The sequence below is a fragment of the Carcharodon carcharias genome, chromosome 4 (assembly GCF_017639515.1).
Source record: "Carcharodon carcharias isolate sCarCar2 chromosome 4, sCarCar2.pri, whole genome shotgun sequence".
NCBI classification, from domain to species: Eukaryota; Metazoa; Chordata; class Chondrichthyes; order Lamniformes; family Lamnidae; genus Carcharodon; species Carcharodon carcharias.
This window is the reverse complement of record NC_054470.1, coordinates 86,161,938-86,179,840: the sequence shown is the minus strand read 5'-3', so window position 1 is coordinate 86,179,840 and position 17,903 is coordinate 86,161,938. Positions and strand designations below refer to the sequence as shown.

The 17,903-nt window shown below is 41.7% G+C and overlaps 1 long non-coding RNA gene across 3 annotated transcripts in view; it reads right to left on the bottom strand.

Moving 5' to 3' along the window:
* Positions 1–1,787: 1,787 nt before the first annotated feature.
* Positions 1,788–17,903, bottom strand: part of LOC121276700 — a 32,706-nt gene continuing 16,590 nt past the window's right edge. For all 3 annotated transcript variants that reach the window (XR_005942737.1, XR_005942735.1, XR_005942736.1), the window contains 2 exons: positions 5,404–5,525; positions 1,788–1,862 (listed from right to left, as the gene is read on the bottom strand). This is a non-coding gene — a long non-coding RNA (uncharacterized LOC121276700). The remainder of the gene's footprint in view (positions 1,863–5,403; positions 5,526–17,903) is intronic.

The window sequence follows — 17,903 nt, the reverse complement described above, 5'->3', positions numbered from 1 at the left end:
GCCCTTTGCCACCGCTTCATGGGCAGGTCCATTAATGATGTTAAGTACTTTGTCAATGGCCTCAATTGGCCATTGACAGAGGGCAGGCGCACAGCGAGCAGACCCACCACCCCGCGCGCACCCCCCCACCACCCCCCCCCCAACACACACACACAATCCAACCTGCCGAACGGAAAATCCTGGCTATAAACAAACTGTCACAGAAAATGAATGGAAATCTGAAATGAATGAAAATGGCACACCTAAAATTGAGGTGTGAACCTGGTGAAACTACAACTCAGGACTAGTTGCATAAGGGGCATGGACAGGGTGGATAGGGAGCAGCTGTTCCCCTTAGTTGAAGGGTCAGTCACAAGGGGACATAAGTTCAAGGTGAGGGGCAGGAGGTTTAGGGGGGGATGTGAGGAAAAACCTTTTTATCCAGAGGGTGGTGACGGTCTGGAATGCGCTGCCTGGGAGGGTGGTGGAGGTGGGTTGCCTCACATCCTTTAAAAAGTACCTGGGTGAGCACTTGGCACGTCATAATATTCAAGGCTATGGGCCAAGTGCTGATAAATGGGATTAGGTAGGTATGTCAGGTGTTTCCCACGTGTCAGTGCAGACTCGATGGGCCAAAGGGCCTATTCTGCACTGTGTGATTCTGTGACACCAGTATGCAATAGACAGAGCTAAGTGATCCCACAACCAACAGATCAGATCGAAGTTCTGCAGTCTTGCCACATCCAGTCATGAATCATGATGGACAATCAAACAATTAACCGGAGAAGGAGACTCCAAGAAAATCCCCATCCTCAATGATGGGGGGAGCCAACACATCAGTGCAAAAGACAAGGCTGAAGCATTTGCAACAATCTTCAGCCAGAGTACCGAGTGGATGATTCATCTCAGACCCCCACTGAGGTTCCCAACATCATAGATGCTAGTCTTTAGCCAATTCGATTCACTCCACATGACATCAATAAATGGTTGAAGTCACCAGATACTGCAAACTCCAACGGGTATAGGCCAAATTGTCACATAATGACATGACCTCACTAACCTGGGGGTTACCATTGACCAGAAACTGACCTGGAGCAGTCATATAAATACTGTGACTGCAAGAGCAGATCAGAGGCTGGAAATCCTTAGTGAGTAACCTATCTCCTGGCTCCCCAAAGCCTGTCCACCATCTACAAAGTACCAGTCAGGAATGTGGTGGAATACTCTCCACTTGCCTGGGTGAGTGCAGCTCCAACAATACTCAAAATGCTTGACACCATCCAGGTCAAAGCAACGCGCTTGATTGCACCCCATTCACCACCTTAAAGATTCACTCCCTCCACCACTGATACACAGTGGCAGCAGTGTATATCATCGATGAGGTGCACTGCAGCAACTCACCAAGGCTCCTTCAAAACGTGCAACCTTTGCCACCTAGAAGGACAATGACAGCAGATACATGGGAACACCTCAAGTACCTGTTCAAGACATACATCATACTGACTCGGAACTATATTTACCGTTCCTTCACTGTCAGTCGGTCAAAATCCTGGAATTCCCTCCCTATCAGCACTGTGGCTGCACCTACACCACATGGACTGCAGCAGTTCAAGAAGATGGCTCACAATCACCTTCTCAAGGGGAAATAGGCTTAGCCAGTGACACCCATATCCCATGAAAGAATATTTTTTTAAATAATCAAACATTCTGAATTGGAACTATATTGCAGTAAATCAATGCAAGTTTGAACAATTCTAGGAACAATTCAAAAACATTTGCAAGTTACCCAGAAGAAATAATCCAATTACTAACCTCTAAGTACTGCATAACCTCTTTAAGTAGTGCCATTGGTGTTCCTTCATGCTATTTAGTGTCTTGTTATACTGTAAAAGGTGAGGAAAGGCATTGGCTTGACTGCTGAATACCAAAATATCAACAAGGGCTTTGAACCAACACCGCACACTGATCTAAGTCATACCTAAAGGTTTTGCATTCTACTGGCAGACAGTAGGTGTGCATGTGGACACACACCTAACTAAGACGGCATCCTGCGCACATTTTTAAAATTCATTCACGGGATGTTAGCATCTCTGGCATGGACAGCATTTATTGTTTTTCCTTAATTCTCCTTAACTAAGAGGCTTACTAGGCCATTCTCAGAAGGCAGTTAAGTGCCAATCACACTGCCATGTATCTGGGATATTAGAGGGTTATCCTGGGATGAAAAATGATGTTGAGCAGATGGGGCCTATACCCGCTAGAGTTTGAAGAAATGAAATTTGATCTCATTGAAACTGAGACAAATCTGTGAGGGCTTGACAGGGTGCATGCTAAGAGATTGTTTCCCCTGGTTCAGAGTCAAGAACAAGGGGCACAGTCTCAGAATAAGGCACCAATCATTTAAGACCGAGAATGGGTTTCTTCACTCAAAAAGTTATGAATATTTGGAATTCTCAACACAAAAGGCCTGTGGATGCTCAGTCATTTAATTATATTCAAGGCTGAGGTAGACAGATTTTTGGACTCCAAGATTCAAGGGATGTGAGAATTCGATGGGAAAATGGAATTGAGGTCAAAGATTAACCAAGATATTATTGAGCGGCAGAGCAGACTTGTGAATGCATATGGCCTACTCCTGGCTAATTGGTGAGGACGAAGGGTGAGTCGTGGGTCGGGTGAGTTGGGTCGGAGGGCTTTGGGGAGAGTCAGGTAGTTGGGGGTAGTCAGTGATCAGGGGGTTGTAGTCATGTGCTCAGGGTTTGGTAGTCAGGTGGTTGGGAGACCGCTGGGGAGTCGGGGGTCACTGTATAGTTAGTTACCCAGGATTTAGAATTGATTTTAATCCTGCTAACATTTCTTGGGTAAATATTCTGGTAAGTGAGCCAGAAGCTTCCAAAGTCCCTGACGCTAACTTAGGGTTTCAAAGAACTCCAGATGGTCGGGAATGGCACTGTCCAAACTTCCCAGGCAATTCCATGGGGTTCCCAACATACATCCTGGGGGTACCGCCAAGGTATGACCATCTGGAGATCAGAAGCTCTGGGCCTATGTATTTACCAAATTTTAAAAAGACTGGAACAACATTCCAGTGACTTGAAATCTCAATTTCTCAGACATTTAGATTTACATCACTGTGCATGACAAATTCCAATGTGGAGCCAACTGATCTGCCAATCAAAGATTGCCACGCTGCTCCTAATTTCTTACTTTGTACTGGGGCTCCTCATTTCTCGCCTGGACTTCCAAACGGCCTCCTCAGAAATGTACCTCTTCTGGGAGTTTTTCCTTCATAGAGCAGAATCATTGGGGGAAGCCAAGCTACGGCCGCTTTTTTATAGCACTATCTGCCGTATCCAGTAAGATTATCAAAGATTATCACCTGAGAAGAATGTGAATAAGCCACATCTCCTGAGCCATTCACAAGACATCCAGATTCAACTGGGTGAGGAACAAGCATTAGATGTAATCATTTCAGAAAAAAGATCCTGGCTGAGAGAGGAATTCACCCATCCATAATCTATTCAAGTTACACTTCAAATCCACAAGCCATAACCATATTTGGGTCACTGGTCCGTTGGAGAGAGGGTCATGTGACAAACCAGCTAACCCTCTTTTGTGTTTTAAGAAACTATTTTCTCCAGGCCAGAGACAAAAGCAAAAAGACATCGAAGTGGCAAGACCCCTGTGTAGGTCTTCATCTTCCTCTCTCTTTTCCCATCCAACTTGCAAGTTTGAGCCCTGTCTGCTGTTTGACTATCCACACACCGCAAGCAGAGATATTTTTAAAGAATTCAATCCAGCAGCTGCTGTCTCTGGAAGAAAAGATAAATGGACTGCCAAGATCTTTAAACTAGTTCAGCCTGGATCCACCCAAGTTATTAATCTAAAAGATCCATAATTCAGAAGAAACCTCTTTATTTAAAGATTGGCGGGAATGTGGAACTCGCAACCACAAGGAGTGGTTAAAATGAATAGTATAGATGCATTTAAGTGGAAGTTAGATAAGTGTATGAGGAAAAAAGGAATATCATCTATGATGGTAGTTTTAGATGAGGAAAGATGGGAGTAGATTAGAGTGGAACATTAATGCTGGCATGTACTGGTTGGGCCAAATCGTCTGTTTCTGTGCCGTTTATCCTAGGTAATCCTAGTATAACTTTAATCGTTATTGGACTTCAAAACATAATTTAATCTATTCTCCCACTTTGTAAACTATTTTGTATGTGTGAATCTAAGTCCATGTGTGTGTGTGTGCGTGAAAGTTGGTGTGTTTTTATTATTTTTACTTAGACTGGGTTAAGTACAATAAATATTATTCCCTTCTCTTTCTGAAAACTGACCTGTCTGTTTATGTCTTTTAGAAATCACAGTATGTAAACACTGATTAAAAAAGGATATGCTTGCAAATTCAAAAAACCTGTTGTGGTCAAACGCGGAGTGGGAAAAGAGGAGATATTCTACCTCACCTCATCTGATCATAACATATGACTCCAACTGGTGGAGAGTTTTCCCCCAGATTCCCATTGACTTCAGTTTTGTTAGGGGTCCTTGATGCCTTGATGGATAAAAAGAAGTTGCAGAAGGGAAAGGAAGAGTTGAAGATGGACCATGTCGAGATGAGAAAGGGTTGGAAATTGGAAACAAAGTTAGTGAAATTTTACAATTTGTGGCTAGAGCATGAATCAGTGCCGTCATTAATGTTCCAGAAAAATTAGTGAGAGATGGAACTTGAGGACTGCAACAGGCAATATCCTTACATTACACATTTCCTTTGAAAAGGCGGTCATAGCTAGAAAACAAATGGGTTCCCACAATAACATCTCTTATTTAGAGGCAAAGGAGAAATTGTTCAATGTGAGAACAAATGGAGAACACTAAGGTTGTCCTGGTGCGGGATGGAGGTGTAGAAGCATTGGATTTCCATGTGAAAAGGAGATAGTTAGACTCGGGAAATTGGAAACCGTTGAAGTGTTGGAGGGCATTGAGAGACTCACAGATATCTGACTGGCCAGTAACCAAATATAGTTATGGCTAGTGGATTCCACGAGTAACTTGATTAGATTTTGGCTGGGTGAATTTCTCTCTCAGCCAGAGTCCTTTGTCTGAAGTGATTACATCTAGTGCTTGTTCCTCACCCAGTTGAGCGTCGATGCCCTGAGAATGGCTTAGGAGATGTGGCTCATTCACATTTTTCTCAGGTGATTATCTTTGGTGAGTTCCTGCAGACAGATTGGCTCCACTTAATGGCTTTGGAATTTGTTATGTACAGAGCTGCAAATGTTCAGCTATCACTTTAGAAAGTGAGCTTAAGCCACTGGAATGTTGTTTCAGTCATTTCAGACTAGGCAAGGGGAAAAAAAAAATGGAGTCAAGATAAGACAAAATCATTTCTGGACTTCAAGAACACTGAACTGATGAGTTTACCTGTTTGTAGATCTTGGGAAAGAGGTAGAAGTATTTTTTGTTATGGTGATCATTGCATTAACCTATTCACTCTTGCTGCTGATCCTGAGAGCCCAAAATGGATTTACCTGTTACCTTTGCACCTGAAATATAGGACATGAAACCAATTCAGTAAGAAGTTCCCTTGGATCACAGATGGTTATCTGTTAATCAAATAGTTACAGAATGGAAATTGCGCTGACATATTTTCCAATGTATACGCAGTGCACACAGATATATTGCACTCGGAATTGAGCAACATAATAACTGCAATAATATTAGGATGATTAGGAGCGAGTGACATTAACGAAAAGAAGCCAAACATTCTAGAAATACACAACTGATTCATCAATATCTGGCAGGTTTATGTTCAAATATAGGCTTTGCAACAAAAACATCCAAGAAGCACTACATGAAATTTACTGTATCTGATATTTAAATTGTTCAATATAATGTTACAATTCTGTTCTTTCACTGGCCATTATTTTATATTGAAATGAGGTTGCAAAAGGAAAGGGTTAAGCTACATTGGTAAATGCTGAGGGCTGAGCCTGGTTACTATATGTGAGTTATGCATTAATACAAAAGGGATATTGTCTCTGAGTTACTCTGCAACAGCCAAATCTCCTCCACCTGGTTATGTAAGGAAAGCTTAAATAACTGAATAGTGGGGGGAGGGGAAAGAAAGTTTTCCTCTTGTGAAATAAATGGAGCCTTCGAGCTAAGTGAATATTCTCTGGGCAGGGTAATGAATTCCATTGCCACTGCAGCTTGTTCTTTTACTGCCCAGAGCTGAATACCTGTCAGACAGAGTCACAGGCAGGTTTAAGAGTAAGCCTCCTGCTCACTTCCCTCTTGAATTGTTCTTTATTTCCATTCAGACAAGGACACCTTCCTACCTCTATTACTCAGGTTATAGTTTTAAGCTTGCCAGCAGCTCAACGTGGATAAGAGCACCTTTGTTACTCTGACTGGAGACATTGTGCTAAATGCTGCTTGTTCAAGATAAAAAGAGCTGCTTTTCTTCTCATCAAAGCTAAGTTTATAATCCTTGAAGTAATTCTTTTAAATGAAGAACAAAGGGATGGTTTTAAATGTGGATCACATACTCTAATCAAAAGTGCCCATCACTTTAAAAAGATTAACTTTAATCTACAAGAAGAGATGGTAAGAGTCAGCCTGCTGAAGACTGGAGAAGTTATCAACCTAAAGGACAGTGGTAGCCTGGCAGGATTACTGAGATCTGTGTCATCTTCAATTTAGTTTGTGGCCAGTATGTGTACAAGTGACATACACCCAAAACCTGAGTCATCCCAAACACATTTGTAATTCAGTCATCTCTAACCATCTGTCAATTTTCAGAATTGATGCAACCGATTTTATTCCTAATCTAAGTATTTAAAAATGAAAAGGAAAACTCACACCATTGTGTCAAAGTATTGGAGACACAGGTGAGCAGGTGATCCATAAATGGCAGTAAAGATCAATAAGTAAAGTATTATGTATGTTCCACATCAGAATGGAAATTAGTTTTATTTTCCATAAAGTATGGAAGATTTCAACATCTTACACCATGACCTTTGTACCAACGTCACAGGACAGAGATTTTTTTGGAGTAATTCAGCCATTAGAGGCATCATGGCCACATCTAATATCAACATGACATAATTTCCTGCTGGGGTTGAAGAATAGTAACGTGTACTGACAGCCTAGCTCATCAGATTAATCAGCAACCAAATTCATTTTGCTGTTTTTTAACAATTCAAAGAAGTTACCTAGAAAAATAACAATGCAAATATTAGGAGAAAAGCAGTAAAACTTAGCATATGTTCTGCATAAGGTGAAAATATGGAACACATTCTGGAATCTGATGGATTAGGTGCGGATGATGTACATACATGCATGTACAACATGTGAACACGTACATAAATGTTTGCATACTTCAAACAAAAACATGCCTATACTTTCAGCTCAGTAAGCTGGAAATGGTAAGATGTCAGCAGGCAGCTACATCTTAGATCAGATAGGTAAGTTTGGCGATATTTGGCAGAAGCACCAGGAAACTGAAACTTTCATGTCATTATACAACATATAAAGATATCCAATGGGGTCGCAATTGTTAATTTATCTGCAATTTATTTTAAAGAGATTGGGTTATGAGGAAAATGACAAACAAGACAATTTTCCTTATTTACTGACAGAAGGGGAATGAGGTTATAATAGGCAACAATTACAGTTTTGAAAATATGATTTAAACTTTCACTGACTGGAAATTTTACATTTTGAAATGAGACAGAACAAACTACTTAAAAATGCAAGGCCAATATCCAAGGTGAAGGAGAAAAAGCAAACGAGTCACCCTTAAGGGAGTGTGAAGAGAGGGACATTTCCTATCATTCAGAACCATTGAAACGCATCATTAAGGAAGTGATATCAAAATGCAAAGTGCCAGATATTAAAACAATGGCTGCCACAGACAGACCCACCCAAAATCACTTGGAAATACACAATGGGTGAAGTATAACAGGCCAGGCTGCTGCCACTGCAGTGAGATTACAAGAAAGTTTTCAGCAGAGGAAATAGGCTGAAAGCTGGGCTCTCTCCCCTTCTTTTTTGGAACAAATGTATTACTTCATTTGGAAACCAACATTACGAGAGATCTACCAGTTGAACCGAGATCCTGTAATAATTGAAACATCTTCTACATCTGACCACATCCACAAAACCAGCTAATCCAAATCAGCCGCAATGTTTAAAGATCTATGCCTCAAGGACAATCAAAGGACACTTAACTGTATATTCTTTTAACTTCCTCTATTAGACTCTAACTTCTCTTAATTCTTCTACCTGTGTGTGTGTGTGTGTGTGTGGTCACATTTTTATTATTTTTTGTTGGGTTTTGTGGTAAATAAATTTGCTCTTTCTTTAACTCAAGAAACCTTGTTTAATTGGTTCCTTATTGCTCACACTTAAATAGTTCAATATATCTTGATTTATAAAAGAAACTTAAACCTTTGAAGTGACTAACTGAGTAGGCTGAATAGAGGGGAACCAGTTCAACCCTTCTCATCTTGTCGTAACACAACACTGACCAGAATTTTACAACCATCCCCAAACCGCTGCCCCCCATGGTCGCTTACCTGCATCGGCTGGAATTTTACTAGCTACAGGGTAGGTGTCAGACAGCCCTCTTAGTCTTGGTCAACCAAAACCATTAAGTGGCCAATTAATGGGAGGTGCTCAATGGTGATGGCTACCTCTGCTTGTTCCCCCAACCCAGATGAATGATAGTGGCCTCCCACCCCCTTACCGAGGCTTAACTACCCTACCTTGGGATCCCACATCCAGTGATGTTCCTCAGGAGACTGGCTGCATTCCCAGCAGTGGCCACTGCTGTTAGTGCTGCCCTCAGAGACCGGATTTCCTCCCTGATGGGGACAGAAGCTACAGCCTGAGCCACTTAACAGCCAACTGGCCATAAAGTCAATTCGGGGCTTCCTGGCCCTGTGCAGGCAGGTTTGCCCCAAATTTTCATCCATAGGGTGGTGCTATCACCTCTGCAACAAATTCTGACTGCGATTATAGTGTCTCAGGACTTTACGTATTTAAATCACGCAGTGTTCCTGCTGGATCAGCATGTAAATGCACTGTTTGATGAGAGATCAGTGCACAAGGACCAGAAGTTGTGTTGAATTAGCTGATCTCCATCAGAGTGATGGTAGAAGTTCTAAAATTGGCCTCAGCGCCTCTATGCAAATTAAAGAAACCTTGGTTCCCTCTTCTGGAAACTGTTCAGCGACTCACTGCCTGAAAATGAGTTGTGTGGTGTCTGGTGAAAACAGAATGGGAGTTCACTATGATGCCCTTCACAGGCGAAGTAACCTGCCAACACTTCCTGGGCTCATAAACAAAGAACTACTGGCTTCAGTAGAGTAACACTCCAGGAAGCATACTTTCAGCAGTGGAGAGAAATTTGAGGGGGAAATTTAAATTGCTTTAGAAAATTGGTATTGCAGCAGATGTAGCACTTGGTCTAGTGGGGAACTGCTATAGCTGTCAGTTTGGCAGTAGTCTTTGGATCAGACAATTCTACACTATTCCAAGAACAGTCTGCCAAAAAATTCCCCAGCCACCATTGGGAGGGAAAAAAGCACCAAAATGAACTCTGTTATTTCCGCCGTATTTACTTTTCACACACCATTTTTGCAATGGTGTGGCATTATTTGATTTCAACGTGAGCAATGTCCTCATGCCACAACTTGCCAACAACCTGAAAATCCTGCTAACCATGCATATAACTTAGAACAAGGGAAGTAAAATTTCATAATACTCAAAAAAACCAAGAGATAGCTTGTTTCTTACAACATTTATGATCGACTAACAACATCATTTTAAAACTGCTTGCCCTCAGTGGGCTGCTAATTGTGATCTAAACAAACATTATCCTCTTTTTTGTTAAAAAGGGAAATTTACTCTTCACACTGTTATACAATGGGGCTAGTTAAAAACTGAGGAGTGAAGAAATTAACAAATAGAATAGACCATTTTCAAAGTCTATTACAGATTCAAAAGGGTTAAACAAGCAGATGGTTAATTAGTTCTGCGCCATCTGCTGAAGGTTTATTGTTTGTCATACAGTCCCTGGCAAAGCTGCTGTGATTTCAAGCCACTGTGCAGAGTTCCCTTCTCATATAATCTGATTAAGAATGACACATTTTAAAATCTTCCAGTTTTGCTACAGCTGGGTACAGTTTTCCAAATTGTATCTGGGAGACATTGCTGGTATGCGCCCATAAAACAATCAACCTTTAGCTCAGATATCATATTGAAAACAAAACTCAAATGTCCGACCTCCATCTAACATGAACGGAAGCTGGGGATGGGGATGGTGTGGAGAAGAAACTCTTTACTATGCTTCTTTCAATTTTTATGCCTTTTAAATAAATTTTAACTTAATTGCTGGAAATGGCATTTGGCATCACACAGCAAGGATGATATTGTCCATAAAGAGATGCCAACTTTATTAAAATCTCGATCACAATGCCAGAAAAGTGCCAGCATATGCCATGTGTTGAATTCACACTGTCCTCCAAAATGTATGAAGAAAAGTAGGAGGGTGCCTGCTCAAGGAGATCCTCATTCTCCAAGACTATCCCCCTCTGGAGTGCCAAGTTGTGCAAAGCACAGCATACCACAATATGTGAGATTTTTGATGGTGCATACTGCGAGGCTTCCCCAGACCTGCTCAGGCAGTGGAACCTCATTTTCAACAGGCCTCTGGCCTGTTCAATGGTTACCTTTGTAGACACATGGCAGTAATTATAGGTGTCCTCTGTCTCTATGGTGGGGGCTCCGCACAATGTTATCTGCTTGTATAAGGAGCCATGTCTTCAGAGCGTAGCCCTGGTCACCCAATATTAATCCATGAAGGCATTTGGGTGGCCTGAAAAGCTGAGATACCGTGGGCTGCCTCAGGCCGTAAGAGTTGTGGCAACGTCCCAGGAACCTTGCACACACCTTTTGTGGTGGTCACTATATATTCAGCAAGTGGAAATCCTTCTTATTGACCAAGGCTCCAGGCTGTTCTGCGGGAGCATTGATGGCCACATGCATGCAGTCAATAACCCCTTGCACCTGGGGTGTCTAGCATAGCCCCAAATCCAACTTCCCTCCAAGCCTGGCATGTGCAAAAGCATAAGTATTGGTCCACCTTCTAGTAAAAGGTGTCCTTGGCCAGCTTCCTGGAATAATCCTGAGGCATAAACATTGTGCTCCACAGGCCCTTCACTGCCACAAGCAATGAATTGTCACCACAAGCCAGAGACCTGAAATCCTCCTCCAGCACTGTGCACAGTTCTGACACCACCTGTGTGGACAGCTGCAGCCATCATAGGCATTGATATTCTGACACCTCCAGGTAGCAGAGTCTTTGCCGGTGAAACCTTTTGGCAGGGTCATGCATTTAGTGACAATGAACCTCTAATCTGTCTCCATTTGCCTCTTCCTCATCCCCTATCATCCTCGTGAGCCTACTGCTCCTCTGGGTGTTGCAACCCTGCTCCTTGTGCCAGCATCTGTCTCTTACTCTTGTTCACTCCTCACTGGAGGATTCAAAGTCTGAATGCATAAGCTTCATTTCTAACTGATGCGCTCAGGCCTCAAAAGCTCTCAATCCTCTAACTTTTCTGGGACAGTTGCGCAGAAAGATCTTTATATAATGTGCTTCTGATATGTGTTCACTTGGCAGTGCCTCCAGCTTCTCCTGCACACGCTTTAATGCCTCTTAACCTCCCGGCGTAATCTTACCCTCACTGCTGATATCAATGGCTTCCACCTCCAGCTACTGCCCACCTCTTGCTGAGCCCTCGCCTCCTTATAGCTGCCAACTCAATGAAGCTGCATGGAACCTGTGTACCCCAGTAAAATTTAAAAACCTCCTCAAAATAGCATTCAAGTAGCTTCATAACAGGTTTAATTTCCTGCCTCTCACCTCTACATGTGCTCTTGACACTGCTGCCTGACCAACACCGTAAAAATTGGCAAATATCAGGAATACATTGGAGTTCCATTCTGATATTCCATTCTAATTTCCCTGCTATTTTGCTGACCCAATCTCTCCCCCCGCTTCCAATGCCATCACACTGGGGTTGGAAAAATTCAGCCCTATGATTCTATAATGCAAATCTGCCAAATATTGGCAATTCAAACTTTGAGCTTAAAGTTCGAATGTCATGCCAAATATCTGCACGATTTGAGAATGTTTTAAATTCCCAATTGTTCCAATAATTTTCTTCTCGATTTCTAATCCCCTGCTGGGATTTGATTATGTTCTAAATAAGTGCAACCATATGTAATAGGCATATTTTCTTTCATTTTAAATCCTGCATGTCTGGAAAATTTGCAGCTCTAATATCTAATTTATTAATTATTCCACCCTGATGCAGATCTTATCTATTCTGGAACCTTAAAATTATTGTTAATACAACTTATAAAGCTTTGAAACAGAGTAATTCTTATTACTTGTACACAGAATGAAGTATTCACAGAGTGTTTAGGTTGAGAAATGTTACTTGCTACCCTCACACCATACAAATAACTCTTAAGAATTGTTCCCTCTTAGCTGGTAGCAAGAGATAACCAAAGGATCACTGAACATAATACCATCATAAGCTCCTGCCAGTTTTAAAAGAATTGATTGCCATTAGAGGTTTCCCTGTTTTGGAAATCTACCACTTCATTTGAAATAAAATCTCCTTCCAAAGCTCAGTTATTTTGGAGGGCCTTCGGCTGTTCTAATTGAAACACATGCAATCACTGATGATGTTTTGTTTTGTGATTTTTACAAACAAGGGTTCTTTGTCAATCAGTCCTTTGAATTAATAGCACGTATGCTGTTTAGAGAATTGAATGAAGTTTCTAAAAATCCAAAATAGTGAGGTGAAATAGTGTGCCACAGAATCACAGGAAGCAGACTCATGCACCTGCAATTCTCCCACCAAATTCCCCACTTTGGCTGTATCAACAGGAAATGCTGCTGAACAGAGCACCAGCTCCTTCCCACGGCATTCACAGAAAAATCAACAGAAGTTAATTTCCTTCACTCAAATTTCAAAACCTTCTAACGACTGAAAGAAAAACATTGAAATGACGAGGAGAAAATTACCTGAGAAATAGAGTTTAACAGAGTTGAAGTGGAAAGAAACATGTTTTTAAAAAAAGCCAAAAATACACAAAAGCAAATAAGAAAAGCTATATGATGGAAAAGGAAGGCAAGAACTTGTATTTATATGGTGCCTTTCACAACCTCAGGATGTCCCAAAGCATTCTATAGCCAATGAAGCACTTTTTCAAGTGTTGATATGCAGGATACAATCGTGTGGAGCAAATTGTCTACACAAACAGCAATAAGGTAATGACCAGATAATCTATTTCACTGATATTGGTTTAAGGGTTAATGTGGAAAAAAATGGCCCTGTGCCTTTTAGATCCTGTAGGTCAATGTTACTTAATACATGACACTATTTTTCTGAATAATATTTTGTGTGCAACATAGCTGTAATTCTGCAGTGAGATATATATGACACCAAGTATCAGGGCATGGAAAAGTGTGAATGTGCATGAAAATGGGGATTTGAGCTCATCCTTAACACGCACACTGAAAGGACAGAGATAATATAAGTAATATGTTATGAAAATGGTGCTGACTTTCAAGATTTGACCAGATGCTAAACATATTGCTTAATGCAGAATTAGCAATATTACTGTTGTACTATGGTGTTACCTGTGCTGGCTCAATTATGAGATCCTGCAGAGTTGTATGTTTAAACGTGAACCCTTTATTGTTAACCTTTAACTATTTACAGATGCAAAGTATGGTCATGCATGGAGCTGTTGTCTCCATGAGGGCTGGTTACAGAGAGTTGCTTCTAGACTGTTCTCTCAGAGTCTGTTAGCATGTGACTGTATACGTCATACTGTGGGCAGTGCTATTCTTCAGTCCCACATTAACTTTTGCTCTGCCGAGGACCTTTACATTACATTAGTACGCAGGCACATAACACAACAACCACTAAGGAGAAATGCTGGAAATTCTTAGCAGGTCAAGGAGAATCTGTGGAGAGAGAAACAGAGTTAATGGGATAAATTATAATCTCCTCACATAGGGGGGAAGAGGGTTGGTGAGGTGTTAAATCATCAAATTTGTGAACCCTAAGCCTAATCCTTTCAGAACTTCCAAATAACTTCTCTGGAGAAATGGGTCCACAATTATATTTAACTGGGGCTCCTTGCATGTGAGTTGGCAGTGATTTGAAAGTAACACCTGCTGCATAGAGTTCCTGGGTTTCAGGAAACTCGGCAGTGAAGCGGAGGTGAAGTTGAGAGGAATTTCATGGGGATGGTCAAAGATCAAGAGTCCTGTTCTAAATAAAGGCTCAATGCTCACAGTTGCCTACTCATATTCCTCTGGGAAATGGTTTGGTAAGACTACTAGTTGGGAGAAACTTATTTTTACAGTTTGGAGATGCTCACACCACTGGTGAGTAGCATCATGGCAGTTTTTGATCAGACTTCAAATGGGAAATACAATCAGCACCCACAACCAGTAAAGGCATGCTGTAGAGGGAGCTCTGGAGTGAACAACAGGGAAGTTGAGTTTGTCGGAGGCAGTAACCACCTAACAGGATCTCCAGATAAATGGTCTATTTTAACTCAGAATGCCATTGCTTATGAAGGTTGAGCTTGTCATGTCTGGTAGTTGCAGATACAGTAGCCTCATAGAGTCATAGGGCCAGATTTTTGTAGAATCGGGAAGATTACACAGACCTTTAGAAGTGGCAGGCAGAACCTGGATGTGGAAATCCCACTCCCATTTCCATCAGATTCCATTTTTATCAGTGGGGGAAGGGGTGTGACATGATTCACACATGTGAGAAACACAACCAGGTCAGAAACACAACCTAATCAGGTCCATTTGAACTGAATGCTGAATTTATATAGATCCCATTTTAGCTGTTCCAAGGCCCTGAACCTGCAGGGTGGGAGTCAAAAAATTACGGAGTAGACATAAGTGCTCCTGAAAGGTGGATAAGATCTGTTTAAGTGCCTTAATCTGAATTTTTTTTAAATGACCTGCTCTTTAGATCTGAAAAAAGGCATGCTTAAGCTGTCAGAGAATTAAAAAAAAGAACTGCACTGCTTTCACTGCATCTGATGTAGTTTAGAAAAAAACATGGCCACCTGTTCCACTACCAATAAAGCTCTTTATTGACATTTCCCAAAGACTCTGATTATGTCATCACAAATGCTTGGCTGCCTTTTAAAGTTACAATTAGCTTATTAGGGAGGTATGAGTTTACAGTTTGATCAACAGTTTAAAAAGGCCATTAAAAGATTATCTGCCTTGGTTGTGAGAACTGAATAGAAATGTGTTTGTTTTTATAACAGATTAACTACTTGAACAGATTTAAAAGCTTTTAATGGGTTTCATGAATGGAAATTATTTCACTATTAAGTGTGTATCAGTGAGAAGTTTATTAGATTGTTAGAAGCTTATTTTTTTTCATCCCCACATGGCTCCTAAGGTCTGCCCGTGGTGCATTTCTTTTATCAATTTATGGGTTGTGGGCATCACTGGCTAGGCCAGCATTTATTGCCTTTGCCTTTCCTTAATTGTCCTTGAGAAGGTGGTGATGAGCTGACTTCTTGAATCACTGCAGTCCATGTGGCTTATGTACATCTACAGTGCTGTTCATGAGGGAGTTCCAAGATTCTGACCAAGCAACAGTGAAGGAACAGTGATATATTTCCAAGTCAGGATGGTGAGTGGCTTGGAGGGGAACTTCCAAGCGGTGGTGTTCCCTGTTGCTGCATGGCTTTTCTTTACATGCTTTTTTGAACAAGGCTGTAAGATTTGCAATTTTTCAATTCTCTGGCACCACCCTGTATCTAAGGAGGACTGAAAAATTATGGCCTCTGAATTTCCACCCTTACTTCCCTCAGCATCCTTGGATACATCTCATCTGGTTCTGGTGAGTTATCAACTTTAAGTACAGCCAGCCAGTGTGAGGTGGGCTGTGAATGGATTATGATGACAAGAAAGTGGGTGTGCACTATAGGATCTAGTTAAATTTGCAACTTTTCTCACTTTTCCTAAATTGGCTAGGTCACTTCCTACATTCAACCTACAATTTCATGATAATACTCCTGCTGTTCATCTCTCGATCTATCTCTATCCATGCCTTCTCCATTATGGCCCTTTGCTAGGGAGGAGCCCCTCCTTCCTAGTCCTTACTAAATGCAGTAGTTTTTCTTAGGAATCCCTCATTAAATCAGGACACAGGTTTTACCTTCCCTGATTCCATTGCTACTTTTTTTCATTTCATTTCACACAATGCTCTCAACTCCTCCAGATTGCATCAATTTTAATGATTCCACCATTGGAAGCCATGCCTTCACCTGCCTAGGCGCCAAACTCTGGAACACCCTCCCTGCACCTCTCGCCTTTCTACCTCACTCAGCTCCTTTAAGACATTTCTTAAACCTACCTCTTTGACCAGGTTTTTGGTGATCTCAACTTATGTGGCTCGGTGCCATATATTGTTTCATAATGTGCCTGAGAAGTGCCTTAGGACGTTTCATTACATAAACGCACAATATATAAGTTGTGAGTCACACAGGTCTGCAACATGCCTGCTCACACGCATTGGAGATGCAAAAATAAACATAAAATTAAAATGAAGTATCCCTGGTGAAATTGAACATTCCCACTTGGCCAACAATCTGATGGATTTGTTGCCTGCTATCATCCCACCTCTGCACAGATCCTATCTCCGTGCTCATATTAGGGCCAACATTTCAAGTATAATTGGTATAATTTACAAAGAACGATAAAATTAAACTTGTATATAAAAATCACATTTCAGATGTAACATCTGCAAAAAACTAATTTTTGTGTCACACTTGCAACTAGTTGCTTCTATTTCATATTCAGAAAACCAAAAAAATCACAACTGAACAAACACTTGAACTTGATCCAAAACTGGCAATTTCAAAAACTAAGGGCAGAATTTTGCCGTCGGCGAGCAGGGTGTGGGGCCTGCTCACCAAAGCGTAAAACGATGCAGGATGACGTTGGGCGGAACCCCCAACGTCATCCCCCCCCACTTAAATTTTCAGGAAGGCGAGGGCGCAGAAAAATCAGCTGCGGGCCCGCCAACCTGTCAATGGCCAATTGAGGCCATTGACAGGATCATTTAAACAATTAAAGGTCCTGCCTGTCCAACCTTAATGTTGATGTGCAGGCCAGGAGACCCGGCGGGGAATAGAAAAAACATGAAACCTCATCCACCAGCAGGAGAGGTTTCATGCAGGGTTTTAAACATTTTAATAAAGTTAATCTGTAAATTATGAACATGTCCCTTCTCATGTGACATTGTCACATGAGGGGGACATGTTAGGGAATTTTTTTTTTATTTTTAACATTTTTCAAAGTGTAAGCGATTTCCCTGAGGCAGCACTTATCCTCAGGAAGAAGTGCGCTCTTTTGTGCGCATGCGTGAAGAGCGCACTCTCGCTTTTGGGAAATCCCCCTGCCTGCACAGGAAGCGCATAGTGCCTCCCACCAGACGTCACGCTGGGCGGGCCTTAATTGACCAACCCACGTAAAATGGCAGCGGGGCCCGCTTCGCTGGCAGGGATCGGCTCCCCACCTGCCGGAGATTGGCTCAGGCCCACCCGCCCAACAGGCAGAAAATTCTGCCCTGAGGGTGGAATTTTATGGCGCCATTGTGGCAGGGGTGGCTCCAGGGCCATAAAATGCGGCAAGCTGTTCAAAAGTTCATTGACTACAGTGGGACCGTAAAATCATGCTGGCATAAAATTCCACACTAAGAATTGAGATCTGGCGATCAGTAGCAGCCAAAAGCAAAGGGCAGAAGGGTAACAAATGAAATCTTTCCATAATACTTTTTGAAAATTGTTCT